Source organism: Camelina sativa, chromosome 11, assembly GCF_030686135.1.
Source record: "Camelina sativa cultivar CO46 ecotype springtype chromosome 11, ASM3068613v1".
In the NCBI taxonomy this organism is placed as follows: Eukaryota; Viridiplantae; Streptophyta; class Magnoliopsida; order Brassicales; family Brassicaceae; genus Camelina; species Camelina sativa.
In genome coordinates this window covers 25,734,831-25,759,384 of record NC_141890.1, presented here as the reverse complement: position 1 = coordinate 25,759,384, position 24,554 = coordinate 25,734,831, and the positions used below count along the sequence as shown (strand labels likewise).

Below are 24,554 nucleotides of genomic sequence, written 5' to 3'. Positions count from 1 at the left end.
AAAAAATTGATTTAATTTTTGCGTTATAGTAAGAAAAACTAATTAATGAGATAATAAATAACAGTAATACAAAGTTTTGATTTGGGAATCAAGTGTCGTCGTCCGCATCGAAACACTATAGGTTTTTGACTTTTTATCTTGGGCTTTGAAATTTTTTGTAAGTTTAAATATAAACAAAAATTAAATTTTGGCACCTTGGTTTGAACTTCACTTGTTCGTTTTGATGCTTATAATTGTTTTAGTTTTACAAAAAAAAATTAGAGAATTTGTTAAAAATACTTTTTTTGAGATATTTTTTTTCAAAAATACAATTTTTTTTGAATATTTTAATTTTTATACTTTTTATATAATTACAATATGTTAAATTAATTTTTAAAACATTTTTTTTAGGTTTGCGTTCTCTATTTAATATTTAGGGTATAGTTTTTAGAGAGTAGTGTTTACTATTTGGAATTTAGGGTTTAGAATTTTATTATTTTATATATTAAAAAAATTATTTTTAAATATAAACACCATAAAATGGTATTTAAAAAAAGTGACAATAAAAAAGCGTATTTTTAAAAATCCCCCAAACTATTGCACTAAGAATTAATTCCGCTCATATCTCAAAGTAAGAATTAAGTTTTTTTAATTATAAACTCCGATTTGAATTTTACCAACTCGCTGATCTTTATGATCCAGTTGAATTTGTTTAACATTTATCTCAAGTGCGTATTTATTATTTTTTAATAATCTTATTAATTATCTATATTTACTAATTAATACTGTATGCTATTCTAGTGATGGCATGGAGATAAGTTTCGAGTAGTACAATATCGACCACACAACTCATCTATTTACGAGCAAGATGTGTACGTGTTCAAAAATATTTATGAACAATTAATTAGCGGGCAGGAAGGAGATGAATGCTGTACCTACCTACTATGTTTAATTTCATACCAAATACTGCTGGTTTCATATAATGTTCTTCATAGAATATGCAACTTTAAACTAAAACTAAAAACTGATTTCCAAAACTTGTGAAAGAGTCGGGTAATTTTTACTGAAGGCACCCACAATAGATAAGTATAGTTGAAATCAGTGACAAGTCTCGAACCGTAATCGGTTGGTTCAATGATACGTTCTAAATATGAATGTGAATGTAACATAGAGTAACTAATTATATAGAGGGAGTAGCTAGGTAGGGTATTATTATAAGAGACTTAACTACAATATTAATATAAAACAGTACATAAATAGATCCATATTCTTTTTTTCTTTTACTAAATTGATGTTTTGACACTTTTACATATATTAAGAAAAATTTACAGTTTTATCTATAAATTAATTTTTAATTACTTTTTGATAAGAAAAAAAATATATAAACCTTAGAAAATATGTCATGTGGAAAAAATATAAAATAAAAAAATTAATTAAATTTTTTTTATTATACAACATCAATCTCTTAGGATAAAAAAAAAAATTCTAAAACATCAAAATATAATATACGTTAATCATAGATAACATAAGCATTAGAAATTCATCATTGTCACATGTCCGTCCGCATCTGATAAAGCTGATGGTGTCAAGTCGTTTACCTCAAATAAGACACGACTACTGCGACCGTACGGTTAATTGGTTGTAATATATATATTTTTTTTTTTGGACAAAGAATTGATTGTAATATATAAAGATCAAATCCTATAGAGAAAGGATGTTGTGCTATAAATCCATCAGAAAAGAGTAAAGCTAAAACTAAAATAAAAAACAGGATTTTGGTGTTGTCATAGTGAAATAGGTAAAGCAAGTAAATTCGTGTAAGTATATCAATAGGAAGCAAGCATTGGGAATTCAGGAGATCGCATGAGGTTCAATGATCTTTCTATTCAGAGAATCTTAAAGTTTAGTTTGTTTAATTCTAAGTCTCGTCTCGGACTACGAAATGTAAATCACACACCAAATATCTGAAGTTTATATACTATGTTACTCAACTGAAGTAGGCAACAATGCATACATCCCAACAATCTAATAGGTTCGATTATTGTCCACAAAGTGTTACAGCTCAACTTGCGCATGTTATAATATGATATTCATGTAAGGGTTTGATTGGCAGAGCTTTTTTTTTTTTTTTTTCTTCAATATGATTTCAATGATCTACAACAAGAGAGATTACAAAAGATGGAAAGGATATCAATCCTTCCGGAAACTAAGACCAAAAGAGGTGAATAAAGAGGAAAAAACCGAAACATGCAAAATATACTACATCCAGTCGATTACTTTCCGAATCAAGATCTAGAACTCCAAAAAAGAGACAAATAAAACTTAAACCTTTGATAAATTAAAACAGATCTGAGACAAAAAAAACCACACTAACGGATAAGAATACAAGATTCTCCTTTACCACAAATTAAAACCGAATGGAGATGCCGTGCGACCTCTTTATGATGTGAAAATGCAACAGAGCTCTGAAGGGAACATGCAATTGTGAAGTGTCTCAGAGGGCTGATATGCTGACGTGACATGACGTGCTAACGTGGAGAAATACTGTGGACGTGATGACAAGATGCGTGGGAAGGAAAGAAGAAGAGATCAAGATATACTCGAAGATATTGAGAGTATATTTGATAAGAAGAGATAAGGGAAGATATTTTCTTAGGGATAAGAAATATTTCCTTTTAGTTAGGATACACAAAGATCTAGGTTAGAGATCATTTCTGGAGTTATAAGTAGGCGTGGGCTAGCCGCAAAAAGAGCTAGCACTCGTGGGATAAAAGTTGTGAGATTTGTATACCTTCAAGCAAATACAAAAAGCTTTGAAGGTGAGTGTGTTTTAACTCTTTTAGATCTACACAGGATGTTGTGTTAGATAAATAGGAGAGTGAGCTTAGTTTCAAGTCTTGTAAGAAACGAAAGTTTTTATAAGATTGATTTAAGCATTTGCTTGGCGCGTTCCAAGTGTTTTATTGTGTGTGTTGTGTTCTCTATACCTTAACATTTGGTATCAGAGCAGACACCTGATAAAAAGTTCTGGTATCTTTTTCAACAGGTGAGATCTTGCGACTAGGGTATGGAGAAATCTCTGGAGGTTGTTGCGTTACAAGGACCATTGAAACTGGATCTGGAATGCTTTGGTTACTGGAAAGTCTCAATCAAGCAAGTCATCTCAAGCATTGATATGGAAGCTTGGTTTGCAGTGGAGGACGGCTGGTCTCATCCAACTGAGAAGAATGAAAAAGGCGAACTGGTGCAGAAACACAGAAAGAAATGGACAGCTGAAGAAAAGGCTGAGTCCAAACACAACTCACAGGCTCTGTCAGTGATCTTCAAATCTCTGCCAAGAGACATTTTTAATCAAGTTCAAGGTTGTGAGTCAGCTAAGAAGGCCTGGGACATTCGGGTCATCACGTTTGAAGGCACATGCCGAGTTAGGCGCACAAGGTTGGACAATCTTGCATCTGACTTTGAGAACTTGCAAATGACTGAAACTGAATCTGTGGCAGATTATAGTAGCCGGTTGAGTGGTATTGCTCAAGAATCTGTTGTTTTGGGCAAACGATACAAGGACAAGAAGTTGGTCAAGAAATTCCTCAGAAGTCTACCTGACAAGTTTCAACTGCACAAATCTGCTATTGATGTGTCTTTGAACTCTGATGAGCTCAAGTACAATCAAGTCATTGGGATGATGCAGGTGTTTGAGATGCAACTAAAGAAGAAAGAGAAGATGAATGCTAAGTCATTTGCTCTTAAAGCTATAGAGGAACAGAGGCTTGCTGAATCTCAGGAGCTTGAAGACGAAGAAAAGGTGGGTCTGTTGGTTAAGAAGTACTTTCGGAAGATGAAGAGAGGTCAGCGGAAGGGAACTACGTCACTCACGAATGCTGATTTTGACAAAGGGTTCAGGAAAGGTGATAAGCCAGAGCATCAGTGGTAATAAGCAGAAGTTATGGGTGCAAGGGCTTTGGTCATACCAAGACTGATTGTCCCTCACAAGGTAATAAGCAGAAGTCCTACATCACATGGAGTGAAAGTGATTTTGATGAAGAAGACAACAAAGGTGAAATTCTGAACAACTTTGTGGCTTTGATGGGAGTCATCAAGGAAGACGAAGGAGACGAAACTCTGTTGTTAAGAGGGGACTTTGACAAGAAGATTGAATTTGACTCCGATGGAGAGGAGGCTGGCTTGTCAATGGAAGATCAGATAGGGCTTCTTATTCAGACTGTTGTGCAAAAGACCCAAGATAACAGTGAGCTGTCAGCCGAGAGAGATACTCTTCAAATGAACGTTGCAATGTTGTCTAAGGAGCTGAGTGAAGAAAAGGCCAAGTCTCTGCGTCTTGAGAAGCAATTGGAGGAACAACTGAAGAACATCAGGATGCTAAGTAAAGGAAGTAAAGATCTCGACAACTTACTCAATATTGGACAATCAAGCACCGCAAAGTGGGGTATGGGGTATCAAGGAATCAAATCTGAAAAGTCAACGCAATTTGTTAGAGGGCAAAACACTGAGCCAAAACTCAAAGAACAACATGTTGCATCAATCGCTCAACATTATCAGTTACCTAAGGTGAATCCGCATCACAGGCGGATGACTATGCAATGTGAGTTGCCTGGAAGACAATCATATGGGTCACACAACTATCAACAGGAGAAGAGGATGCTGGTACTGTGGTCGTCTAAACAACTATAAGGCCTAGTGCTACAAGTTTCAGAATTATGTGACAAATCTAGTGCAGAATTATGGTTTCTATCCAGCTGTTAGAAGTGTTAGTCAAGGGTATGTTAGGAAAGATGATCTCTACAGCTGATGTTCATATATTTTACCCTGTTTTCCCTTAATATATTCACATCTTTTGCATCTTTTGCTATCTATTTTGACCATTATTGCATAGCTTTAGGACTGTTCGTGCATTAGAGTTTAGTTGCATTGCATTTGCATCTTTTCATGCATAAACAGGTGATTTTGGAGCTTAAGGAGCATGGAAGCAATGCTGAGGAGAAGTGAAGCAATCATGAGGAGAAAGCAAGAGAGCTAAGGCTGAGGAACCCAGGTCCGGAGTCCAACTCGACTGCCCACTCGACCAGACACTCGACCGTGTGCTGAGAGGGACTCGACCGAGTGGGAGGAGCACAAGAGGAGCCAACTCGACCGAGCACCAGGTCGAGTTGGTCGAGCCGCCTGGCTATTTTGTTTTTTAGCGTTTTTAGGGCTTCCACTACTTTTTCTATATAAGGGCTTGTACCTGCAGCCACCAAAAAAGGCCAGCTTTTTAGAGAGTCAAAAACCTAGTTTTTACCTTTTTGGGAATTATTCCTTTTGCACTTTTATTTTCTTAAGATTTTGTACTTCTTTTAAAAGGAGAAAAAGACTAAATTCTTCAATATTGTTGGTTTCATAACTTTCAGAATATTGAGAATTTAAGTTTGATTCTTTCTTCAATATTGTAGATCTTTGCTTTATCTATCTAATCATGCAAGTTTCATCATTTTCTGGGTTTATGACTTTGATGTTCATCATGTATGCTTGTGAGTAGTTGCTTAGGATCTTGAGGATGGGTTAGGCTGGGTTGTGTTTGAGGTTTGTTTGATTTGGTCAAGCTTGATTGTTGTAGATCTCTTCTAGGCTAGATGTTCTTAATGCTGATCCTATACTGAGAGGGTAGGATCTGATTTCAAGCCTCTTAGCATCACACCAATGTCTAAAGAGCATAGATAAAGATCTAGAGACTATCATTAGGCTTGCTAAGAGATTAGAAGTCTTGTTTGATTTTGACATATTGCTTAATGTCTGCTTATGTAGATTCTTTACTTTGCGAGAACAAGTCTAGAGATGCATGAGTTTGATTGTTTCTTGCCATGAGAGTGGATTAAACATGTCTTATAAATATCTGTCTAGAGATTAGCTCAAGTTGTTTGCGATTTATTGACCAAGTTAGATGACCTCAATCATAGTCCAGCCCATGAATCCCTCCTCAAGACCTTCCTTGTTTATTGATTTTGTTAGCTTAAATCTTGTTGTTTGATCGTTGTTTGATTTGTTTTGGTATTGCTCTGTTTTTCTTGTGTTGCTCTGTTTTGCGTATTTGTCCAGCTCGACCCTGCACTCGATCTACACTCGATCGAGTGCTTGCTCGAGTTCCAACCCAGAACTTGTGTTTATGATTTGTGTTTGTCCTATTTCATTCTAGTTGCATTTCTGTTGCATTCATTTAGTATCCTGTTCATTACTTACCTTGCATTAGTTCAATACTTGCATTACTATAGTTTCTATTTCTGTTTTAGCTTCATAATTGTCATAATCATTCTGTTCCATTTGCATTTAGCTCCTAACTCTTGTAGTTTTACTTTCTGCACTTTACATTTCATAATAGGATTGTTAGTGACAAACATCCTTTACATCTGGCTTGACTTAGACTCATATGCACATCTTGATTGTTCACAAACACTCAGATTGGATTGACACCTCTTATATTACAACAACATAAGGGGAATCGAAACACCCTGCCATCCATTCATTCATAAGTCATCATTCCATACATCATTCATCACCACACCCACAAAAATATGTGTTTCAACAGCGGATAGAACTGAGGTTGATCAGGCTAAATGGTACTTTGACAGTGGATGCTCCAGACATATGACCGGTGCTCTTGACAACTTGTCTCATATAGAAGATGTTGCTGGTGGAAGAGTCACGTTTGGAGATGGAGGTAAGGGGACAATCGGAGGAAAAGGTGCAACAAGTGGTGACACTCAACCACATCTGAAGGATGTGTTCTTGGTGGATGGATTGAAGGCCAATCTAATCAGTGTGAGTCAGATGTGTGATGAAGGCTTGGATGTTACGTTTACCAAGAAGGACTGCAAAGCTGTTGATCAACAGGGGTCTGTCAAACTCAGAGGAAGACGATCTGGAAATAATTGCTATATGTGGAAATCTGAAATGCAATGTTTCAATGCAACTACGGAGCTAGACACCAAGTTGTGGCATCAAGTTGGCCATTTCAATGTTCGCACAATGCTGAAATTGGCAAACCAAGAAGTTGTACGCGGACTGCCCAAGCTGAAGAGTGATCCACACTTTATATGTGGTCCATGCAACAAGAACAAGCAAATCAAAGCATCTCATGGGTCTGTAACAGACATCCGCACAAGCCATCCTCTACAGCTTGTCCACATGGATCTGATGGGGCCTATACAAGTTCAGAGTATATCTGGACGACGATTCATCTTTGTGATGGTGGATGACTACTCTCGCTACACCTGGGTAAGGTTTCTTTGTGATAAATCTGATACTCTTGAGTGCTTTCGTATTCTTGCCTTGCAGATTAAAAGTGAGAAGTGCTCAATAAAAACCATTCGAAGTGATCATGGTGGTGAGTTTCAAAACGACAAATTTGAACAATTCTGTGGGCATCAAGGCATCACTCATCAATACTCTGCACCAAGAACTCCGGAACAGAATGGTGTTGTTGAACGTAAGAACAGGACGTTGCAAGAGATGGCACGAGCTATGCTGCATGGAAATCAGGTTCATCATCGGTTCTGGGATGAAGCTGTGAATACAGCCTGCTATATCATCAAACGTGTGCATGTTCGTCTAGGAACCAGTAAGACTCCCTATTAGCTTTGGAAAGGGAAGTCTCCAACCGTGCACTATTTTCATGTGTTCAGATGCCTCTGCTATATTCTGAATGATAAGGATCAGTTGGGTAAATTTGACTCCAAAAGTGATGAAGACATCTTTCTAGGTTATTTTGGACATAGCACTGCCTTTCGTGTTTACAACAAACGTCTGCGATCTGTTCAAGAGACTGTCAATATAGTGTTTGACGACACCTCATTCCTCCGGGTTGCAGTGGTGCCCATTGTCTCTGACACGAACCTGGTAATAGATGCTGAGAAGCCTGTGCCAGAATCTGCCACCCCTGTTGTCTCTGACAGGCCTGTTGAAACTGACTTTTTCTGTGGTGTGGTGAATGATGAATGGAATGATGATTTATGAATGAATGGATGTTAGGGTGTTTCAATTCCCCTTATGCAGTTGCAGTATAAGAGGTGTCAATCCTATCTGAGTGATTGTGAACAATTAAGATGTGTATAAGAATCTAAGTCAAGCCAGATGTAAAGGATGTTTGTCACTAACAATCCTATAATGAAAATGCAAAGTGCAGAAAGCAAACTACAAGAACTAAGAACTAAATGCAAATGAAACAGAATGATTATAGTAGCAAGAACAGAAATAGAAACTATGTTAATGAACTAATGCAAGACAAGTAATGAACAAAAAACTAAGTGAATGCAAGAGAAATGAAACAGGAATGAAACAAGAGATAAGACAGGACAACTACAAAGCATGAACACAAATTCTGGGGACGAACTCGAGCAGCACTCGACCGAGTGTAGGTCGAGTACAAGGTCGAGCTAGACTAAACATGAAAACAGAGCAACACAATAAAAACAGAGCAATGCAAAAACGAGTCAAACAACAAGCAAGCAATGATATTTAGACTAAGATATTAATAAACAAAGAAGGCCTTGAGGAGGGATTCATGGGCTGAGCTAATCATTGTGGTTATCTAACTTGGTCAACAAATCTCAAGCAAACTTTGAGCTAATCTCTAGACATACTATTCTAAGACATGTTTAATCCACTCTCATGGCAAGAAACAATCAAACCTATGCATTTCTAGACTTGTTCTCACAAAGTAAAGAATCTACACAAGCAGGCATTAAGCAATACATCTCAAACCAAACAAGACCTCTAATCTCTTAGCAAGCCTAATGGTAAGCTCTAGATCTAGCCTTATCTATGCTCCTTAAACATTGGTGTGATGCTAAGATGCTTGAAATCAAACCCTACCTTCTCAGATATAGGATCAGCATTAAGAACATCTAGCCTAGAAGAGATCTACAACAATCAAGCTTGACCAAATCAAATAAACCACAAGATCAACCCAGCCTAACCCATCCTCAAGGTCCTAAGCAAACTACTCACAAGAACACATGGAGAAATAAGTCAAAAACCCAGAAAATATTGAAACTTGCATTATTAGACAGATGAAACAGAGATCTACAATATTGATGAAGAAATGAAACTCGAAATCTTAATATCTTGAAAGTTATGAAACCAACAAAATACAAGAATCTAGTCTTTCTTTCTTAAACAAGTACAAAATCTAAAAATAAAAGAAAGTGCAAAAGGAATAAATCTAAAAAAGGTAAAAACTAGGTTTTAGACTCTCTAAAAAGCTGGACTCTTTGGTGGCTGCAGGTACAAGGGCTTTATATAGGAGATGAGGTGGAAGCCCTAAAAATACAAAAAGTCAAAGCAGTCAACGGCTTGGTCAACTCGACCAGTGCTCGGTCGAGTGGCTGGTCGAGCTGGCTTGTCTCGTGCATTCTCCACTCGGTCGAGTCCTTCTCAGCACACGGTCGAGTGTCTGGTCGAGTGTGCGGTCGAGTTGGACTCTGGACCTTGATTCTTCAGCCTTAACTCTCTTGTTTTCTCCTCAGGATTGCTTCACTTCTCCTCAGCATTGCTTCCATGCTCCTTAAGCTCCAAAATCACCTGTTTATGCATGAAAAGATGCAAATGCAATGCAACTATACTCTAATGCATGATTAGTCCTAAAGCTACACAATAATGGCCTAAATGGATAGCAAAAGATGCAAAAGTTGTGAATAAACTAAGGGAAAATAAGGTAAAATATATGAACATCAACACCCCCAAACTTAGTCTTTGCTTGCCCTCAAGCAAATAATCAAGACAAAAGAAGGTAGGTGAGGTTTGAAAGTGGGATCTCAGCTCCTAAAGCTTGCAAATAGACTATCTAGAATCAATGTCCAAGTTACTAGTACTATGATGCAAGTTGAATGAGCTATACTTAAAGACTTTAGACAAGCATATCACAACCTTTATTGATTTGAGCCTTAGACATCCACATGCATTCAAATCAACCATTTCCTTTAACATTCATTAATCAAGAACATGAATCAATTCTATGCAATGCTTAAACTCATTTGACTTGGAAATAAAGGCTTTGAGACAATGATGGTCTCTTTTTAGAGTAGGGCTTATCAATACCAAGGTTCTCTCATGAAAATGGATTGAGCTTTAGAAGAATGCTAAAGGTAAGACACCTAGACACATACAAGAATAAAACCTTGTCTACCCAAAGGCTCCCAAAGTGTTTTATCCTAGCAATCTAAACCCAAATGATCCTAGTTCTACCCTTTAACTTCTTCTTTTCTTTTTCACCCTTTTCTCTTTTGGTTTTCAAGTCTTAGGAGATGTTTCTTATTTGATTTTTCTAGTGGGATGGGGAATTCTTACTTATTTGCTATGGTTCTCTTTTCTTCTTATTCTTAAGACATATAAGCACTTTGCTAGACTTTCCTTTTCTTTTCTTTTCTTTTCTTTAATTATTCTCAACATTTTTTTTTACTTCCCATCCTTTCACTAGACGTTTACTTAAACACATTCTCCTCTTAAATACTCTACCCTCTTTTTTTTTTCTTTTTTTTCTTTTTTTTTTTTTTTTTTTTTTCTCTTTTTCCTCTTTTCTTTTCATAACAGCCAAGTCCCAAACCCAACAAGTGAACCACCTAGTCCTATCTAGTTTGAAAAATGCAAACTAGAACTACACAAGGCTTTACTCTTGTCAGTTCAAACCTAACACTTTCTACCAAGCTCAATCCCAAAAATAGGCCTCACACACACAAGAATAAACATGGCTTGAAAGAAGGTTTGGTTTAGGGGTAGGGGAACTGATTCTTAATGAGGAAATCAGCTACTTGGATCAACAAGAGTGGTAAAAAGGAAGAAGATGATCCAAATATGTATATGGTATCCATGAGTTTAAAGCAATGCACACATTGATAATTGAAAGTCAATATTAGGTTCTTATAAATAGGAAATGGTTTCAAATCTCAACATGCTTCAATTTAGACCAAATGCAATGTAGGAATTCAAGGCTTGGTTCAATCTTATGCTTCTAACCGCTCAACTAGCATCAAAGTACTATTAACTTGGGCATTGATCCTAGTCTAGTGAATAAACAAGCTAACGAGGGAATACTCATCATAGATCCCTAATGCAAATACTATACAATCCTATATGAAACATACTAAACAAGATCCTAATATGCAATGCAAACTACATGAACACTCTTTTTTTTTTTTAATAAAGATTTTTTCAAAATTTTTCAAATTTTTAGAGTTTTTCTATGCCTTAGATGATATGCAAATACTAACATGATGATGCTAAAAATTTGAAATAAGAATCACAAAACACAATGTCAAATGCTATCTCAAACCCTCCCCCAAACTTAAATCACATAGTCCTCAGTGTGAAAGAAATTTGATTGAGGATTCAAGATTAAAAACAAATCACAAAACACAATATGAAATGCAATGATATTTACAAGTAAAGGTGATAGTGGTACCTTAGGGATTGTGGAAGTAGTTGTCCACATCCATCTGCATGCTGTCATAGGAGTAGTTGGGGTCTTGCTGGTGACTTGGAGGTGGAGATTGGGGCAGCTCGACGATGGGAATCGACCGGGACTCGGTCGAGTACGTGCTCGAGTGGGGGGGGGTCGAGCTGGACCGCGAGTCTTCTTTTCCTCTTCTATTTGGTCTCTCTTGCTTCCCTGATCATGAAAATACCAAAACAAAAATCAAAATACCAAAAACCTTAAACAATATGTACATGGATACCTTAGGGACTTCCTCCCTAGTGAGCTTGTTTAGAGTCACTAAGCTTAACTTTTGATTGCCTTCTTAGGCTTTGTTTAGATACCAAGGAGGTTATGAAATCCCCCCTGGTTCGACTTGGTAACCTTGGTGTTCCTTCTTGATCACTACTTCCTTAACACTTGAACTTTGTTTCTTCTTAAGCTTGAGTCTTAGTCTTGCCTTCTTCAAAGACCTCTTGTTCAGCTTAACTTGGAGTTCCTTCACCAAATTAGTCAGTTCTTGAAGAGAATTCTTAAGCCTCTCCACTGATTCTTCTTGAAAGGATAGCTTAGCACTTGAAGGTGTTTCTTTACTTGAGACCTCATGATCCTCGTTTCTTTTGATAGTGTAAGGTGGATCATTGATGGAAGGCAGATTAGTAGGGTTGTTAATGTCAAATTTCATAGTGAAGTCTTCAGTCAGGTGGAGCTTGATAGTCCCCATCTTCACATCAATTACAGCCCCAGCTGTGGCTAAGAATGGCCTTCCCAAGATAAGAGGGTCTTCAGGCTCATGTTCCATGCTCATGATTGCAAAATCAGTTGGGATCCTTGCTTCTCCTATCTTGACTGGGAAGCTCTCGATCACTCCAACCACATCCCTCTTGGACCCATCTGCTAGAGTGATATAGAAGTTGCCCTCCTTGAAATCTTCATAACCTAACTTCTCAGCCACTGAGTATGGCATCAAACTCACTGAAGCCCCTAAATCACAAAGGCACTTGTTGAAATGCATGTAGCTGATGGAGCAGGGTAGGTTGAATGAGCCTGGATCCTTAAGCTTTGTTGGGATAACAGCTTTCCCAATCTTTTTCAAATCCCTCATGTCTTGATCATGAGCCTTCTTCTTTGACATCTCAAGCAAAAACTCTTGATAGAGAGGATATGGAGCATACTGTTCCAAGGCAGGTCCTCTCTCTTCTTCTTGGTAAGCAATGATGACCTCTTGTATGGCCATCACTTCCTTCTTCTCAATCACAGCTTTTTCCTTCAAAGCTTTCTCTTCCGCTTGTTGTAAAGCCATCTTTTCCTTTTGCTCAATGATCTCCCTCAGTTCCCTTATCTTTTGTGCCTTGAAACGTCCTGGGAATGGTAGAGGTGGCTTGTAAGCAGGAGGAATGTACTTAGCAGGCTTGACAGCTTTTGTGTCTTCAACTCGATCGACCACTCGATCAGGTACTCGGCCGTGTGTGTGGTCGAGCACCTGGTCGAGTTGTTCTTCTGCTTCAGTCTGCTCAGTAAAACCTTCACTCTGGGCTTCAATTAGTGACGAATCCTCCCCACCTTGAATCGCACTGTCCTCAGTGACATTTTCCTCATGGAGATGGATGGCGTTAACAGTGAACTCCCTTTGGTTTTGACTAGCTTGTTCAGGAAATTGGTGGGGCTTAGGAGTTGAAGTAGAAGCAATGGAGCTCTCCATGTAATGGAATGTAGAGGTCAGACTTTCAAGCTTGTTACTCAGGTCATTAGAATAAGAATTCAACTTCTGGGTCAGCTCTTCAAACTGCCTTGCTTCCTCAATCTGCTTATTGGCTTGCCCAAGGAACAGCTGTTGCAGCATAGCTCTTAAGTCAGGTTCTTGGGCTTGGTAGGTCTGAAACGCTGGAGGGTGACACCATTGAGTCTGGAAACCTTGTTGATGGTGCATGGGTGCATAATGGAACTGACTGCTTTGAAACATGGTTACAGACTCGAACGGACACTCGGTCGAGCACTGGCATGAGTTGAAGGTCGAGTAGACTGAGATGTGAAGTCTATTTGAATTCGGCTTCTGACTCGATCAAGTACTCGATCACGCACTCGGTCGAGTGGTGGTCGAGTTGGTGGTCGAGCTGGTACCTGATACTCAATCACAGACAAGCAGTAGAAGAAACGAGATCAGTAGTGAACAAGTGGATAAACGAACTTAATCTTAGACTTCATTTGATCCTAATTGTCACAAAAACACACTCAAATGGGCAACGACGCCAAATTGAAACTGACTTTTTCTGTGGTGTGGTGAATGATGAATGTAATGATGATTTATGAATGAATGGATGTCAGGGTGTTTCAATTCCCCTTATGCAGTTGCAGTATAAGAGGTATCAATCCTATCTGAGTGATTGTGAACAATTAAGATGTGTATAAGAATCTAAGTCAAGCCAGATGTAAAGGATGCTTGTCACTAACAATCCTATAATGAAAATGCAAAGTGCAGAAAGCAAACTACAAGAACTAAGAACTAAATGCAAATGAAACAGAATAATTATAGTAGCAAGAACAGAAATAGAAACTATGTTAATGAACTAATGCAAGACAAGTAATGAACAGAAAACTAAGTGAATGCAAGAGAAATGAAACAGGAATGAAACAAGAGATAAGACAGGACAACTACAAAGCATGAACACAAATTCTGGGGACGAACTCGAGCAGCACTCGACCGAGTGTAGGTCGAGTACAGGGTCGAGCTAGATTAAACGTGAAAACAGAGCAACACAATAAAAACAGAGCAATGCAAAAACGAGTCAAACAACAAGCAAGCAATGATATTTAGACTAACATATTAATAAACAAAGAAGACCTTGAGGAGGGATTCATGGGCTGAGCTAATCATTGTGGTTATCTAACTTGGTCAACAAATCTCAAGCAAACTTTGAGCTAATCTCTAGACATACTATTCTAAGACATGTTTAATCCACTCTCATGGCAAGAAACAATCAAACCTATGCATTTCTAGACTTGTTCTCACAAAGTAAAGAATCTACACAAGCAGGCATTAAGCAATACATCTCAAACCAAACAAGACCTCTAATCTCTTAGCAAGCCTAATGGTAAGCTCTAGATCTAGCCTTATCTATGCTTCTTAAACATTGGTGTGATGCTAAGATGCTTGAAATCAAACCCTACCTTCTCAGATATAGGATCAGCATTAAGAACATCTATCCTAGAAGAGATCTACAACAATCAAGCTTGACCAAATCAAATAAACCACAAGATCAACCCAGCCTAACCCATCCTCAAGGTCCTAAGCAAACTACTCACAAGAACACATGGAGAAATAAGTCAAAAACCCAGAAAATATTGAAACTTGCATTATTAGAAAGCTGAAACAGAGATCTACAATATTGATGAAGAAATGAAACTCGAAATCTTAATATATTGAAAGTTATGAAACCAACAAAATACAAGAATCTAGTCTTTCTTTCTTAAACAAGTACAAAATCTAAAAATCAAAGAAAGTGCAAAAGGAATAAATCTAAAAAAGGTAAAAACTAGGTTTTAGACTCTCTAAAAAGCTGGACTCTTTGGTGGCTGCAGGTACAAGGGCTTTATATAGGAGATGAGGTGGAAGCCCTAAAAATACAAAAAGTCAAAGCAGTCAACGGCTCGGTCAACTCGACCAGTGCTCGGTCGAGTGGCTAGTCGAGCTGGCTTCTCTCGTGCATTCTCTACTCGGTCGAGTCCTTCTCAGCACACGGTCGAGTGTCTGGTCGAGTGTGCGGTCGAGTTGGACTCTGGACCTTGATTCTTCAGCCTTAACTCTCTTGTTTTCTCCTCAGGATTGCTTCACTTCTCCTCAGCATTGCTTCCATGCTCCTTAAGCTCCAAAATCATCTGTTTATGCATGAAAAGATGCAAATGCAATGCAACTATACTCTAATGCATGATTAGTCCTAAAGCTACACAATAATGGCCTAAATGGATAGCAAAAGATGCAATAGTTGTGAATAAACTAAGGGAAAACAAGGTAAAATATATGAACATTACCTGTGTCAACTCACGATTCAGTTCCTGTATCTTCTCATGTTCATCGGAATCACTCCTCTACTGATGTTGTAGGTGCGATTCAGGAGGGTAAAGTTACCAGAGGGAAGCAGATTGATTTTGCTCAGCTGGCTGGGAAGAAACAAAAGGCTGTCGTTCCGGAGTCTGTCTCTCAGGATTCTGCTGTTGTACAGTTTGCATGTTTTGTTTCGTCTATTGAGCCCAAGAATCATAAGGAGGTGCTTCGTGATGAGTTCTGGGTTGCTGCTATGCAAGATGAGCTGGAACAATTTAAACGTAGTGATGTTTGGGAACTCACTCAACGTCCTGCTGACGTCAATATAGTAGGAACAAAGTGGATATTCAAGAATAAAAGTGATGCTAGTGGCTGCATTGTGAGGAACAAAGCAAGGTTGGTAGCTCAAGGTTATTCTCAGATTGAGGGAATTGACTTTGATGAAACCTTTGCTCCGGTGGCAAGGTTGGAATCAATTAGGTTTATGTTTGGTATGGCATGTGCGCTTAAGGTCACCTTGCATAAGATGGATGTTAAAAGTGCCTTCCTAAATCGAATACTGCAATAGGAGGTTTATGTTGAGCAACCAAAAGGCTTTGAGAACGCACAACACCCTGAGCATGTTTATCGACTGAAGAAAGCTCTATATGGTTTAAAGCAGGCACCACGAGCATGGTATGAGAGGTTGACTACGTTTCTAATGGATCAGGTATACAGTCGAGGGAGTGTTGACAAAACATTGTTTGTTCTTAACAGCAACAACGACCTGATATTTGTTCAGATATATGTGGATGACATTGTTTTTGGTTCCACTTGTCAACCTCTCGTAAAACAATTTGTGGAGAGCATGTCTCAGGAGTTTGAGATGAGCATGGTGGGAGAGCTAAGGTACTTTTTGGGATTGCAAGTTGAACAATCGGCTGATGGGATCTTTGTATCTCAAAGTACTTATGTTAAGGAGCTTGTACAACGCTTTGGGTTGGAAAAGAGTAAAGAAGCCAAGATTCCTATGGGCGCTAATGACAGACTCTCCAAGGACGAAGAAGGGGAGGATATAGATGAGAAACTATACAGAGGAATGATTGGAAGTCTACTGTATTTGACTGCTAGTCGTCCAGACATATGTCTATCAGTAGGGATCTGTGCACGCTATCAAGCCAAGCCCAAGATGTCACACTTACTAGCAGTAAAGTAGATCATCAAGTACATCAAAAGGACATTGGACTTCGGTATCTACTATACCAAGGATACCAACATCAGTCTGAGTGGGTATTGTGATGCTGACTGGGCAAGATCTGTGGATGATCGTCGCAACACAAGTGGAGGATGCTTCTTCATGGGCAACAACCTAATATCATGGCACAACAAGAAACAAAACAGTGTCTCTTTATCAACTGCTGAGGCTGAGTACATTGCCTTAGGAAACTGTTGCACACAACTCCTTTGGATGCGGCAAATGGCTTCTGACTATGGTATGGATTCTGATACTCTGTTGATTCATTGTGATAATTTGAGTGCAATAAACATCTCTAAGAATCCTGTGCAACATTCTAGAACTAAACACATAGATATTAGACACCACTTTGTTCGTGAACTAGTTGAGGCGAAACTGATCGAGATTGACCATGCGAGCACTGATTTTCAGCTGGCTGATTTGTTTACCAAGCCTTTGGACTTTAACAGATTCATTAATCTGAGAAAGTCTATTGGTGTCTGTGAATTCTAATCTCTTTCTCTGAGTTGTGTTGATCTAAGACAGGAACATGAGTTAGAACAGATCATAGAAATCTTGGAATATATAGAAGATCAACACTCTGAAAAAAGTTGTGGGAAATAGTTGCCTGTCATGCCGGTCTGTCCATCCTATTAAACGTTGTCATGATTTAAGGAGGTCAAAGAGCTATGAAGAGACATGCACATTTATTCTCAGGTTCAATAACCTGTTGAAAGTCAAGCCTAGAATCAGTAACTGATAAAATCAAATGATGTCACTGAAGCTCAAGGTGATGAAGCAGCCATCAAGAGGCTGAGTGGAATATAAAAAAAATAAAAAATGATGTGCTCTTCAAAGAGATGATCTTCAGCTGCCTTAACATGTTAGGATGGGCTAAAGACTAAAGGCATGCCAGTGTGAAAGACTACCCACATGCAACAGTTCTCTAATCTTCGACAATTCAAGAGGTTATGATAGTTCCTAATGAAGGTTCTGAACAAGTGGTTGACACGACAGAGGTATGATTAGTGTTCTGATTTCTATGTTTATAAAATTAAAAAAAAAATTAAAAAATTGCTCATGTGTGTTTAATTCTCGATCTGGGTCCCTTAAGGTTTATCATTAGTGGGTGTGTGTATCCGTGTTTGATTCATGAATATGATAAATTGGATCATAAGAAGGAAAGAACATGATTTATTGGTGCACTGTCATTAATTGTGATTACATGAATTGACAAGAGTATGTGGTCGAAAAAGGGAATAGATGCAGTGTACACTGATGGTTAATTGAGTATTTTCAAGATTGCCTCTTATTTTTTTTGGGCCGGGACTGAGCAGCCCATTGATTCTCATGAGCGTGTATAAAAAGAGCGGCTAGGGTTTTGAGTTTTTTCTCATCATCCTTGCGATTTCAGTTCTTTGTCGATTAAGCATCTAATTTTTCTCTCCTCTGATTTTGCTCTCTAACTCTTGATCACCATGAAATCTGTGTTTAGTGGTTTTCACTATGATTCTAGTTCAGATGAGGAGCTTCACACCCCTCTGGCAGCCCTACCTCCGCCGTCTCCTTATGTCTCGATTGATCCTACCACGGCGATGGTCGTCTATGAACCTCGAGATGAATCACCTACAGCAACTCCAGTGCCGGCGGACCCCTTGCCCAGGCCGGCTACTGTCGAGGTGGATCACGGCACATGCGACTCTTCATCTTCTCTGCCAAGGAAGGTGCAAATTTCGTTATCCGGTGGTTGATCTTATTGGTGACGTCCCTGTGCCTACTTTGTCGAATCAGGGAATCTCATCCCGGCTGCGTAAACGACAATCAGTTGCTGATGCAGACATCCGCGACTACAAGCGTCCGTCTCTTGGCAAGGACAAGGGTGTGTCCTCGTCTCGCGGTGCTCCTTCAAAGGAGTTTGACTCAAAACGGTTCATATCCGCTGATGCTGCTCGAGGGTATGGTTTCTTTGCTTCTCGAACCATTGCTGCTGAGGTTTGCTACTCCCTGGGAGTAGATGATCCAGCTAGGGAGCTGCTTGATCAAGTCGGTCTGTTGAAAATTGTCACTCAAATCGGGTCTTATGATTCTGTGTTGTCTATGAGTTCTGGGCAAATCTTCCAGTAGTTAAGGTTGAAGGGAAGTCAGTTGATGTGCTTGTCAGAGATTGGGTGTATGAGTTTTCCCCAGGCCGCATTAATGCCTTGTTCGGTCTTCAGGCGGTTGATGTACGCGAACAAAGACTACAAACAGCTGCGATTCTGGAGGAGGATCTTGCTCTCTTTCTATCTGGTGGCAAAGTGAAAACCTTCAAGTAGCTGGTGTCAACGACAATCAAGGACCCGGTGATCAAGGATTTGCATAAGATATGCTGTAGCAACTGGTCTCCCACGGTGAATACAGGGTACATTTCAGCAAACAGAGCCATGGTGATCTACATGATCATGCATCGCATTCCGTTTGATTTTGGGAGAATGATCTATGATCAGATCATACAGTTGGGTCTGCAAGTTCAGTCAGGGTTTCGTCTACCGTTTCCCAGTCTTATTCATCAGCTCTTGGAAGCTCAGCGCCCTGTTCCAAGTCTTCAGCAACAAGACACGATTAAGACAAAGGGGAAGAAGACTGTGTCACGGCCTGCGGAATCGGTTCTTCGCAGTGGTACGTCTGCAGAGCGCAAAGCCATCTGGTTGGCCATTCAAATTCTGCAAGATGCCTTGGAAGCTGGTAAGTAATCACATCTCTGTGTGCACTTCTAAGTTTTCATGATATTTTTGACTAAACTTTGCTAACCAAGCAGGGGGAGATGAGTCTGATTAAGATGCTTGAGGGGGAGTCTGAGCTGAGGGGGAGCTGTTTGAGTTTTTTTTTTTTTTTTTATTCGCCTTTTTTATTTGTTGCTCCCTGTAGTTTTTCTTTCTATGCTTCAGACTTGTGTTCGGAAGTTTTTAGTGTTTGAGACTTGTTTTTTAATTTGTGTGATAATTTGGTTGGTCTCATTGCTTCTTTGGTGATAACTTATCTGCCTGATGATTTTATGAGATACACTGTTGGTACAGTTGTGTCTATGTTTTGGCTGCTGGTGTTTGTTTGTGTTTTTGACAGGATAAATGCAATGGATGCTTGTTTGACAAGTTCAGTCAAAAAGGGGGAGATTGAAAGTGCAACAGAGCTCTGAAGGGAACATGCAGCTGTGATGTGTCTCAGAGGGCTGATATGCTGACGTGACATGACGTGCTGACATGGAAAAATATTGTGGACGTGATGACAAGATGCGTGGGAAGGAAGGAAGAAGAGATCAAGATATACTCGAAGATATTGAGAGTATATTTGATAAGAAGAGATAAGGGAAGATATTTTCTTAGGGATAAGAAATATTTCCTTTTAGTTAGGATACACAAAGATCTAGGTTAGAGATCATTTGTGGGGTTATAAGTAGGCGTGGGCTAGCCACAAAAAGAGCTAGCACTCGTGCGATAAAAGTTGTGAGATTTGTATACCTTCAAGCAAATACAAAAAGCTTTGAAGGTGAGTGTGTTTTAACTATTTTAGATCTACACAGGGTGTTGTGTTAGATAGATAGGAGAGTGAGTTTAGTTTCAAGTTTTATAAGAAACGAAAATTTTTCTAAGATTGATTAAAGCGTTTGCTTGGCGCATTCCAAATGCTTTATTGTATGTGTTTTGTTTTGTATACCTTAACATGATGTTCCGATTAGAAGCCTCATAGGCGGTGAGACAGATCCAGAACCAAGAGATTGGCAGAGCTTATAATAGAGCATTAGCAATATTCAATATAAGGGGTAAGCTGTGAAAGTTGTATACTATTATATATTAATATATGATGATATGTGATTGGTATAACAGTGAGCTAGACATAAAAGATGACAAGCGAAACAAAATTTTTATAAACATGCTTTATTTTTTTACTAAAATAATATTTTAAATTTTTATTAAAAGTAAACCAATTCATAGATGTGGCCGTAAAACAAATTATGTGGATATAGGATTATGTTACTTTTTAACTAGAAAATGATCCACAGATTACGTGTTAAATATAAATTTAAAATGTCTAAGTGTTTAGTTTAACTGTTTTATGATCAAAATTATAGTTTATAACAGTATTGTCGATGTGTTACCTACATATAATTACACATTATACATACATGCTATTGTGTTTTAAAAAACAAACAAATACATACATGCTATTGACAAAAATGTGTTTACTTTTTAATATAGGGAATGAATTGATTTTTTGGCATTTACTTTTTACTTTCTATCATGCTCTTTGGACGACGGTTCGCCTCAAAATTTTCGGCGTTGTGGGCAGTTTTCGAGCTTCTCTCCGGTGGCTATCTCCATGTTGTTACTCCGATACCAGCGTGATGGTTGTGCAGCGGTAACAAGGTTTCAACCTCTATATAATCGCAGATCTGATGATGAATTATCTTCAATCACAATCCAACAAATCTCTTTTGCCCTACTCTATCCTTTCCGTTTTTACAACATTCGGTTGCAAATGGCTGATAATTTTCGACGAGCGGTGCAAGAAATCAATTTGGGTGCTGACGATGCACCAATTGCCTTACCAGGGGAAGTGGTGGCAAGGGCTGAAGCAGAAAACCGTTTAATTTTGCTGGACAGACCGGTGATGCCAAGGCGTCAGAATCTTCGTTCAGTGGTGGCTTCTATGCCATGAGTTTGGCGACAGTCAGGCCTTGTCCATGGAAGAATCATCCCCAGGAATCAGTTCCAATTCATCTTCCCGTCGGAAGAATCTCTGCAAACTGTAATTCAACGAGGACCATGAGCTTTCAACGATAGGATGTTGATACTTCAACAATGGATGCCACTCCAGAACCCTCCTCTTATAAATTTCATACCTTTTTGGATTCAAATCCGTGGCATTCCCTTTCAATTCCTCAACCGTGATGTTATTGCTCACATTGGTCATGCTTTGGGGAATCTGATGGATTGGTGTATGAGGCGGAAATAGCAGCCAGGATTGAGTTCGTCCGTGTGCAAATCAATTGAAATGTGGCAAATCCTTTGCGTTTCCAACACAATTTCCAATTTCAACCAGGTGTGAATACCCTTTTAAGGTTCAAATATAAGAGATTAAGAGGTTTTTGTAACGTTTGTGGCATGTTAACTCATGATTCAGGGGCATACCTCATTCAAAATGGTGGTGGAGGAGATGATCCACCTTCGAATGATGAGGATGATGATACAGATATTCCGCCAATGGACCCCCAAAATCAAGGTGTGATCATTCGTGAACTTGATGAGGAGGAGGACTTTCGAAAGGCTGCAGAAAACGGTCAGGCAGAAGTTAACCCCATTGAGGCAGAAGGACTTGATGACATTGATCCAGACCACGATGCTTTGGCTTACATCTCTGATCCAGAGGAAGAGCCTTTAATTCCCAACAGATTCAGATGATCGGTAACTATCTCCCTAAAACATGAGGTTATGCAGGCAACAATGGAAATGCAAGAAGAGAGAGCTACTGAAAGGGGTAAGCGCATACGTGAAGACACTTTCGAGCAGTCATAAAAGAGTGGGAAGAGGGACAACACAGTCAAAGAAGTTGGTGAAGGTAGTGTTCCACCTCCAAGGAACAACCAATGTAGAGGCGCGGTGGACCCTATTCCACCAGAAGCCCCATGACGACAACCGTTTGGAACTGTTAGGGTTTAGGGGTAGACCCTACAATTCGACGTTTTAAGGAAATACATCGTCGGTATTTCCTGGACATTGTATGCCTCCTTGAGACAAAACAAAGAGAAGCTCGAATAAGAGAAGTTTGTGAAGAAGTATGCTATAATTTGGGAAAAAGCCGTAAAATACCTCATCTATTTTTTATTTGGACGTTTAATACCTCATCTTTTTACGTTGGAAGAAAATTACCTCATTTAATTATCGTTGGCTTAAAAATATTTAATCTTTAAATTGTTGCTGGAGTCTAACCCGCCGTTTAACAGTTTTTAACGGACGTTACAGATCATGAAACAGGCGTTAAAATCAAATCACACGTGTTTATATAGATATATACAAAAACATTTAACATAAACAAGTGATATGTAGCCGTAGTGTAGTGGTTAAAAGTGAGTTGGTTTTGTCTCCTAACCACGATTCGAGGCCCCCCTCCCCCCCACAATACTTGTTATTTTACTTTTTTATATTTTTTTCTTCTTCACACTTCTTCACACGATCAGTCAAAACTCAAAAGAATTGTTGAAGAAGAGTGTTTGACTGTTTGGATTCTTAAAAGTCTTTCTATCAATACTCGCTAACAACTATTTGTTTTGTTTTGAGATTTTCCAAATCAGATCCGACGAATCAAATCTGATTCTAGTGGATACATCGACGGTTGGCTAAGAGAAGAAGAAATCGATGTCGTTTTTTAGATCGGGAAAAACAGTTGTAATGGATGGATTTGAAAGCTTTGGTTTTAGTCGGCCACACCAATGGAGGTTCGGGTTGCGATTAGTGAAGAAGATGAAAAAAAAAGAAAAAAAAAAACATCAAAAAGTGTAAGATGGTGAGCTCGAAGTTGCGTGCCCAAGTGTTTAATAAATCAAATGGTACTAGTGGACCACGAAAATATATTCACCATAGGGTCTATAAACTTTTATATATCTACGTAAACACGTGTGATTTGATTTTAACGACCTTTTGATGATCTGTGACGTCTGTTAAAAACTGTTAAACCGCAGGTTAGAATCTGACAACAATTTAAAGATTAAATATTTTTAAGACAACGATAATTAAATTAGGTATTTTTCTTCCAACGAAAAAAGACGAGATATTAAACATCCAAATAAAAAATAGATAAGGTATTTTTCGGCTTTTTCCCGATATAATTTTCATGTAACAGTTCCACCTCTAGGTATATGTGGTGGAATTTCAGTTCTATGGAAAAAGTCAGTTTCTATTTCTGTAGTTTTTCTTTATTCCCACCTTGTAGATTGCCATGTTGACTTCAATGGATTCAGTTTCTATTTTTCTTTTGTCTATGGCTACCTAGAGCAAAGTCTAAGATATAATCTATGGAAAGAATTGGAATGTAAATCAGAGACACGTCAAGCTCCTTGGTTGACCATGGGTGATTTTAATGAAATCAAGAGTAATGATGCGAAAAGAGGTGGTTCACAAATACCGGAAAGCAGCTTTGTAGATTTCAGACGTATGATTGTTGTTTGTGGTTTTCATGACCTGAAATAAATTGGAGATAGATTTTCTTGGACAGGTAAGAGATACAATCATGACATCCTATGTTGTTTGGACAGAGTAATGGCTAATTCAGAATGGCTAGCACAATTTCCCTCAGTACAATCAGAATTTTTGCCTTTTGAAGCTTCAGACCATCGACCTGTAATAACAAATGTCATCAATATAGTTGAGACTATACATGCGCACTTTAGGTATAGTAAGAGATTGTTGAACAAAGAGGGTTTCAAAGAAGCAGTCATTGAAAGTTGGAACCAGAATGATCAGTATTAGTCAGGATTGGGTAACAAAATTTAAAATTGCAGACTCTCCATTGCAAAATGGAGAAGAGAAAACAAGCCTAATGCTACAGAAAGGATCAATTTTTTGAAGAAGCGTCTTGTTCATGCTCTGTCTTCTGGTGGGTTTTCAACTTCAGATATAAACCAAATCAGAAACGATCGTAACCAGGCTTATGCTGATGAGGAGAAATTCTGGAAATTTAAGACTTGAAATACTTGGATGCATCTTGGTGTGGAATACGAAGTTTTTCTATGTAGAAACAAAGGCTAGATTGACCAGAAATCGCATTTTGACAATAGAAGATGAGTCAGAATGTATAAAAAGGGAGATGCAGAGATAGGGGAAGCTGCA

The 24,554-nt window shown here is 38.6% G+C and overlaps 1 pseudogene; it reads left to right on the top strand.

Annotated features, from left to right (window-relative positions):
* The first annotated feature begins 21,207 nt into the window (after positions 1-21,207).
* LOC147934385 (uncharacterized) lies at positions 21,208-22,130 on the top strand (annotated as a pseudogene).
* The last annotated feature ends 2,424 nt before the right edge of the window (positions 22,131-24,554 follow it).